This window comes from Tachypleus tridentatus, chromosome 10, assembly GCF_004210375.1.
Source record: "Tachypleus tridentatus isolate NWPU-2018 chromosome 10, ASM421037v1, whole genome shotgun sequence".
Classification (NCBI taxonomy): Eukaryota; Metazoa; Arthropoda; class Merostomata; order Xiphosura; family Limulidae; genus Tachypleus; species Tachypleus tridentatus.
Window position 1 is genome coordinate 127,618,773 of NC_134834.1, and position 9,503 is coordinate 127,628,275.

The 9,503-nt window shown below is 28.0% G+C and overlaps 1 protein-coding gene across 1 annotated transcript in view; it reads right to left on the reverse strand.

Annotated features, from left to right (window-relative positions):
* The window catches only part of LOC143228210 (transient receptor potential-gamma protein-like), a 39,665-nt gene extending 31,982 nt beyond the window's left edge, over window positions 1-7,683 (reverse strand). The window contains 1 exon segment of the mRNA XM_076459514.1: window positions 7,317-7,683. The gene's annotated coding sequence lies outside the window, so the exon portion shown is untranslated.
* Between the last annotated feature and the right edge of the window lie 1,820 nt (window positions 7,684-9,503).

A 9,503-nucleotide genomic window follows, 5' to 3' on the forward strand; every position in this document is an offset into this window, starting at 1 on the left:
AACTAATATCATCTATAGTAGTATATAATATGTAACTAGTATCATTTACAGTAGTATATAACATGTATCTAATATCATCTACAGTAGTATAAAATATGTAACTAATATCATCTGTAGTGGTATATAATATGTAACTAATATCATCTGTAGTAGTATATAATATGTAACTAGTATATCATCATCGTAGTAGTATATAATAATGTAACCAATATCATCACATAGTAGTATATAATACGTAACTAATATCATCTGTAGTAGTATATAAAATGCAACTATCTGTAGTAGTATATAATATGTAACTAATATCATCTGTAGTAGTATATAATATGTAACTAATATCATCTGTAGTTGTATATAATACAAAAATTAATATCATATGTAGTAGTATATGATATGTAAATAATATCATCTGTACTAGTATATAATATGTATACCTAATATCATCTGTAGTAATGTATATGATATGTAACTAATATCATCTGTAGTAGTATATATGTATGTAACCAATATCATCTGTAGTAATATGTAATTTCTGTAACTAATATCATCTGTAGTAGTATTGCTTATAATATGTAACTAATATCATCTGTAGTAGTATATAATATGTAACTAATATCATCTCTAGTAGTGTATATTATGTAACTAATATCATTAGTAGTAGTATATAAATATGTAACTAATATCATCTGTAGTAATATATACAATATGTTAACTAATAATACATCTAATAGTAGCTATATAATTATGTAACTAATATCATCTCTAGTAGTAGTATAATATGTTACTAATATCATCTGTAGTAGTATATAACATGCAACTAATATCATCTGTAGTAGTATATATATAATAACACGTAACCACATCATCTCTTGTAGTACATATAATATATAACTAATATCATCTTTAGTAGTATATAATGTATGCAACTAATATCATCTAGTAGTAGTATATAATATCTAGTTCATAAATCATCTGTAGTAGTATATAATATGTAACTAATATCATCTGTAGGTAGTATATAATATGTAACCAATATCATCTGTAGTAAAGCATAATATGTAACTAGTACTGTTTACAGTAGTATATAACATGTAACTAATATCATCTACAGTAGTATATATATTATGTAACTAATATCATCTAGTGGTACCATATAATATGTAACCAATATCATCTGTAGTAGCATATAATATGTAACCAATACTCATCAATAATAGCATATAATTCTGTAACTAATATCATCTGTATATAATATGTAACTATTATCATCTCAAGTGTCATTGTATACTTATGTCACTAATATCATCTGTAGTAGTATATAAAATGTAACTGATATCATCTGTAGATTGTATATAACATGTAACTAATATCATCTGTAGTAGTATATAATATGTAACTAATATCATCTGTAGTAGTATATAATATGTAACTAATATCATCTGTAGTTAGTATATGATATGTAACTGATATCATCTGTAGTAGTATATAATATGTAACTAATATCATCTGTAGTAGTATATAATATGTAACTAATATCATCTGCAGTAGTATATAATATGTAACTAATATCATCTGTAGTAGTATATAATATGTAACTAATATCATCTGTAGTGGTGTATATAATATGTAACTAATATCATTAGTAGTAGTATATAATATGTAACTAATATCATCTGTAGCGTAATATATAACGTGCAACTAATATCATCATCTGTAGTAGTATATAATGTTTGTAACTGCAATGATCTCTAGTAGTATATAATACTACTAATATCATCTGTAGTAGTATATAACATGGCTAACTAATATCAGTGTAGTAGTATATAAATAATGTAAAACTAATATCATCTCTTGGTGTATAATATGTTACTAATAACCACTTTCATCTAGTAGTCCCATGTTATGTAACTAATATCATCTGTAGTAAGTATATAATATGTAACTCATGTATCATCTGTAGTAGTTTATATAATATGTAACTAATATCATCTACAGTGAGTATATAATATGTAACTAATATCATCTGTAGTAGTATGCATAATATGTAACTAATATCATCTTACAGTAGTATTACAATAATGCACCTGCCAATAATCATCTGCCAGTAGTATATAATATGTAACTAACATCATCTGTAGTAGTATATAACATGTAACTAATATCATCTGTAGTAGGTACATAATATGTAAAACTAATATCATCTGTAGTAGTATATAATATGTAACTAATGTATCATCTTGTAGTAGTATATAATATGTAACTAGGTATCTGTATCTAGTAGTAATATATAATAATGTAACTAATATCATCTGTAAGTAGTATATAATAATGTAACCAATATGTACAGTAGTATATAATATTATGACTAATATATCATCTGTACTAGTATATAACGTAATTAATATCATCTGTCTGTAGTAGTATATGTATATGTAACTAATATCATCTGTAGTAGTGTTACAATATGTAACGTATCAATATCATCTGTACTAGTATAGAAGATGTAACGAATATTATCTGTAGTGGTATATAATATGTAACTAATATCATGTGTAGTAACATATGATATGTAACTGATATTATCTCAAGTAGTATATAAAATGTAACTAATATCATCTCTAGTAGTATATAATATGTAACTAATATCATCTGCAGTAGTATATAATATGTAACTAATATCATCTGTTGTAGTATATAATATGTAACTAATATTATTTGTAGTAGTGTATAATATGTAACTAATATCATCTGTACTAGTTTATAACATGTAACTAATATCATCTGTAGTAGTATATAAGATGTAACTAATATCATCTCTAGTAGTATGTAATATGGAACTAATATAATCTTTTGTAGTATATAATATGTAACTAATATCATCTGTAGTATTATATAATATGTAACTAATATCATCTATAGTAGTGTATAATATGCAACTAATGTCATCTCTACTAGTATATGACCTGTAACTAATATCATATGTAGTGGTATATAACATGCAACTAATATCATCTCTAGTAGTATATAATTTGTAACTAATATGATCTCTAGTAGTATATAATATGTTACTAATATCATCTGTAGTAGTATATAATACGTAACTAATATCATCTCTTGTAGTATATAATATATAACTAATATCATCTTTAGTGGTGTATATTATGTAGCTAATATCATTTGTAGTAGTATATAATATGTAACTAATATCATCTGTAGTAGTATATAATATGTAACTAATATCATCTGTAGTAGTATATAATATGTAACTAATATCATCTGTAGTAGTATATAATATGTAACTAGTATCATTTACAGTAGTATATAATATGTACCTAATATCATCTACAGTAGTATAAAATATATGTAACTGATATCATCTACAGTAGTATATAATATGTAACTAATATCATCTGTTGTAGTATATAACATGTAACTAATATCATCTGTTGTAGTACATAATATGTAACTAGTATCATCTGTAGTAGTATATAATACGTAAGTAATATCATTTGCAGTAGTATATAATATGTAACTAGTATCATATGTAGTAATATATAATACGTAACTAATTTCATCTCTAGCAGTATATAATATGTAACTAATATCATGTACAGTAGTATATAATATGTGACTAATATCATCTGTACTAGTATAGAAGATGTAACGAATATTATCTGTAGTAGTATATAATGTTACTAATATCATACGTAGTAGTATATAACATGCAACTAATATAATCTGTAGTAGTATATAATACTTAACTAATATCATCTGCAGTAGTATATAATATGTAACTAATATCATCTGTTGTAGTATATAATATGTAACTAATATTATTTGTAGTAGTGTATAATATGTAACTAATATCATCTGTACTACTATACAACATGTAAATATTATCATCTGTAGTGGTATATAACATGTATTTAGTATCATCTCTAGTAGTATATAATATGTGACTAATATCATCTGTACTAGTATATAACGTAACTCATATCCTCTGTAGTAGTGTATAATATGTAACTTATATCATCTGTAGTAGTGTATAATATGTAACGAATATCATCTCTAGTAGTATATAACATGCAACTTATATGATCTGTAGTAGTATATAATATGTTACTAATATCATCTGTAGTAGTATATAACATGCAACTAATATAATCTGTAGTAGTATATAATACTTAACTAATATCATCTGCAGTAGTATATAATATGTAACTAATATCATCTGTAGTAAAAAAATAATATGTAACTAATATCATCTGTAGTAGTATATAATATGTAACTAATATCATCTGTAGTAGTGTATAATATGCAACTAATGTCATCTCTACTAGTATATGACCTGTAACTAATATCACCTGTGGTATTATATAATAGGTAACTAATATCATCTGTAGTAGTATATAATATGTAACTAATATTATTTGTAGTAGTGTATAATGTGTAACTAATATCATCTGTACTACTATACAACATGTAACTATTATCATCTGTAGTGGTATATAACATGTAACTAATATCATCTCTAGTAGTATATAATATGTCACTAATATCATCTGTAGTAGTATATAAAATGCAACTGATATCATCTGTAGTAGTATATAATATGTAACTAATATCATATGTAGTTGTATATAATATGTAACTAATATCATCTGTAGTAATATATAACATGCAACTAATATCATCTGTAGTAGTATATAATTTGTAACTAATATGATCTCTAGTAGTGTATAATATGTTACTAATATCATCTGTAGTAGTATATAACATGCAACTAATATCATCTGTAGTAGTATATAATACGTAACTAATATCATCTCTTGTAGTATATAATATATAACTAATATCATCTTTAGTGGTGTATATTATGTAGCTAATATCATCTTTAGTGGTGTATATTATGTAGCTAATATCATCTGTAGTAGTATATAATATCTAGCTCATGTCATCTGTAGTAGTACATAATATGTAATTAATATCATCTGCAGTAGTATATAATGTGTAACTAATATCATCTGTAGTAGTATATAATATGTAACTAATATAATTTGTAGTAGTATATAATATATAACTAATATCATCTGTACTAGTATATAACATGTAACTAATATCATCTCTAGTAGTATGTAATATGGAACTAATATCATCTGTTGTAGTATATAATATGTAACTAATATCATCTGTAGAAGTATATAAAATGTTACTAATATCATCTGTAGTAGTATACAACATGCAACTAATATCATCTGTAGTAGTATATAACATGCAACTAATATGATCTGTAGTAGTATATAATATGTTACTAATATCATCTGTAGTAGTATATAACATGCAACTAATATCATCTGTAGTAGTATCTAATACTTAACTAATATCATCTGCAGTAGTATATAATATGTAACTAATATCATCTGTAGTAGTATATAATATGTAACTAATATCATTTGTAGTAGTATATAATACGTAACTAATATCATCTCTAGTAGTATATAATATGTAACTAATAACATCTGTACTAGTATATAACATGTAGCTAATGTCATCTGTAGTAGTATATAATATGTAACTAATATCATTTGTAATAGTATATAATATGTAACTAGTATCACCTACAGTAGTATATAATATGTAACTAATATCATCTGTAGTAGTATATAATATGTAACTAATATCATCTGTACTAGTATATAACATGTAACTATTATCATCTGTAGTAGTATATAACATGTAACTAATACCATCTCTAGTAGAATATAAAATGTTACTAATATCATCTGTAGTAGTATATAATATGTTACTAATATCATCTGTAGTAGTATATAACATGCAACTAATATGATCTGTAGTGGTATATAATATGTTACTAATATCATCTGTAGTAGTATATAATATGTAACTAATATCATCTGTAGTAGTATTTAATATGTAACTTATATCATCTGTAGTAGTATATAATACGTCACGAATAGGATTTGTGGTAGTATATAATATGGTACTAATATCATCTCTAGTAGTATATAACATGCAACTAATATCATCTGTAGTAGTATCTAACATGTGACTAATATCATCTGTAGTAGTGTATAATATGTAACTAATGTCATCTGTATGAGTATATGACATGTCACTAATATCATCTGTAGTATTATATAATATGTATCTAATATTATCTGTAGTAGTATATAATACATAACTAATATCATCTGCATTACTATATAATATGTAACTAATATCATCTGTAGTAGTATATTATATGTAACTAATATCATTTGTAGTAGTATATAATACGTAACTAATATCATCTCTAGTAGTATATAATATGTAACTAATATCATCTGTACTAGTATATAACATGTAACTATTGTCATCTGTACGAGTATATGACATGTCACAAATATCATCTGTAGTATTATATAATATGTATCTAATATTATCTGTAGTAGTATATAATACATAACTAATATCATCTGCAGTAGTATATAATATGTAACTAATATTGTCTGTCGTAGTATATAATATGTAACTCATATCATTTGTACTAGTATATAAAAAGTAACTAATATCATCTGTAGCAGTATATAATATGTAACTAATATCATTTGTTGGAATGTATAATATGTAACTAATATCATATGTAGTGGTATATATCATGTAACTAATATTATCTGTAGTACTATATAATATGTGACTAATATCATCTGTAGTAGTATATAATATGTAACTAATATCATCTGTAGTAGTGTACAATATCTAATGTCATATGATCGAGTATATGACATGTCAATAATATCATCTGTAGTATTATATAATATGTATCTAATATTACCTGTAGTAGTATATACTACGTAACTAATATCATCTGTAGTAGTATATAATATGTAACTAATATCATCTGTAGTAGTATATAATACGAACGTTATATCATCTGCAGTAGTATATAATACGTAACTAATATCATCTCTTGTAGTATATAAAATGTAACTAATATAATCTGTAGTCATGTATAATATGTATCTAATATCATCTGTACTAGAATATAACACGTAACTAATATCATCAGTAATAGCATTTAATCTGTAACTAATATCATCTGTTGTAGTACATTATATGTAACTAATATCACATGTAGTAGTATATGATACGTAAGTAATATCATCTCTAGTAGTAAATAATTTGTAACTAATATCATCTGTAGTCGTGTGTAATATGTAACTAATATCATCTGTAATAGTATATAACATGCAACTAATATCATATGTAGTAGTATATAATATGTAACTCATATCATCTATAATATTTTGGGAGACCTGAGCTAGCCACCGAGCAAGTCAGACGTGCCAATATGCTATTCAGAACGAGATGTTCATCCTCGCCAGTCAGGCCGTTAGTGCCGCCTGTAATCGTCGACGGCTTACCGCCGAACCTCACGCCGTACCAAGTCGCCACGTTGATCGCCCGAGCCAAGCCTGTGGCAACCATCGAACCGTCCAGGACCCGTATTTTACGCCGGGGAAGAATCCTCATCCAACCAGCCACTACTGCAGACCAAACCTATCTGTGCCAGCCATGGAACACTGAATTTAAAGTAAGTTGTTCCCCAACGAAAAGTCCAGTCAATCTTTATTCTGTATTCCTCAGGGGCGTCGACCCATCAATTCAACCAGAAGAAATTAGACAAACCATAGAACCCCAAATACAAGCTAAGGTATACGCAGTTCATCGAATTTATTCTAAGAACAGTAATCATCACACACACTTCATGAAGATAGTGACAACATCGAAGTACAGTGCCGACTGTATTTTACGAGATGGCTGCTATTATCATATATTTCATTTAGAGCCGAACGCCCACATCGACGACCACTCAAGAATGGTTCAAACCAAGCACCCAGATATCGCAAACAACCAACGGAAATCTTCCAACAGGAAAATACCAAAATACCGCCGAGTCCAGACCGTATTAGAAGAAACACGAAGACGGATTCAGACAACCCGACTCAGAAGAAGATAACACCATTGTTGTAAAACACGCAAGTTCCAGTAGTTCAAGAAAGAAAAGGACAGTTCCTGCCAGACTTCAATCCTAGTTCCACAGAACTCAACAACCAGCCAGACTCAAACCATTACGAAGATAACCATCGACGCGACAGTAAAACTGAAAAACAATCTACCTCCACGCAGAAAACTCAAACCAAAATCTCGAGAAGAAACAAAGCATCACAGACCAGCGAAGAACAACTCACCGAAGAACAGCCAGTAGTTCCACCACCAAGACCACGTTTCTCAGTTGCACCAATGGGCTTCAAGTGTGGAAACAAGTTCATGATGAAGTTGCCACCCGATCTACAAGACTGCAGCTAACAGTTTTCACGTACACCATCAACGTAGTTCATCAGTTTTTTTGGTTTTTTTGTGTTTTTTTTGTTTGTTTTTTTAATTTTGTGAGTTTTTTTTCTTTTCTTTTTCTTTCCCAGCTACTTCCGGGCACGGTCTGGGTAGATTATTCGGCGCCCAGGCCGTGAAAGTGGGTTTTCTCGGGGTACTCCCGTTTCCCCCCACAGCAAAATCTCTGGCATCGGACCTGTAGGTCCCAGCCTCATTCTGAAAAGGGCCGTTTACCTAGTCAAGGGTATCTAATCAATTACAGTAAATTTTAAAAACCAATTCGCCAGCCGCCAGGGTTCTCCATCCTCGAGCCAAGGTCTGGCTCACTTCACTTTCGCTGCTTTCGTCCAGTTCTCCCGTCCTTCCTCTCACTCACAAATATTTTTTGAAATGTAAAAATAAAGTAAAAATTCCATGGATATTTTAAAACATTTCTCACGTATAGGGACGAAGAGGAACTACAAAGTTCCTGAACACCCCAGTTGGAGAGAGAACTCTTCTGATTTCTCTTTCTCTAAACTGAACCCCTGCCACGTTAGTTTAGTTTAGTTTATAATAGTATTTAGCATGTAACTAATATCATCTGTAGTAGTATATAATATGTAACTAGTATCATATGCAGTAGTATATAATATGTAACGAATATCATCTGTAGTAGTGTATAATATGTAAACAATGTCATCTGTACAAGTATATGACATGTAACTAATATCATCTGTAGTAGTATATGATATGTAACTAGTGTTTTCTAGTTTTCTATGTTTACACACATATGCCGATTAACAAGTCGATAATTTTGTGATTTAATTTTCGATTTCCTATTTAAAATCGATGGGTTTTCTGTACAACACAGTTGTCTAATGTTTATTAATAGTTGGAACAAATAATTCTTGTATATTCCACACAGAAAGAGGCTATGATTTTTAACATTCTCTCGAATGTGATAACATTTTATGTAGTGAATAAAATAGAAACAAATTGTGAAAGATGTATTTCCTTGTTTTAAGAGTGACCCGGCATGGCCTAGCGCGTAAGGCGTGCGACTCGTAATCCGCGGGTTCGCGCCCGCGTCGCGCAAAAGATATTCGCCCTCCCAGCCGTGGGGGTAT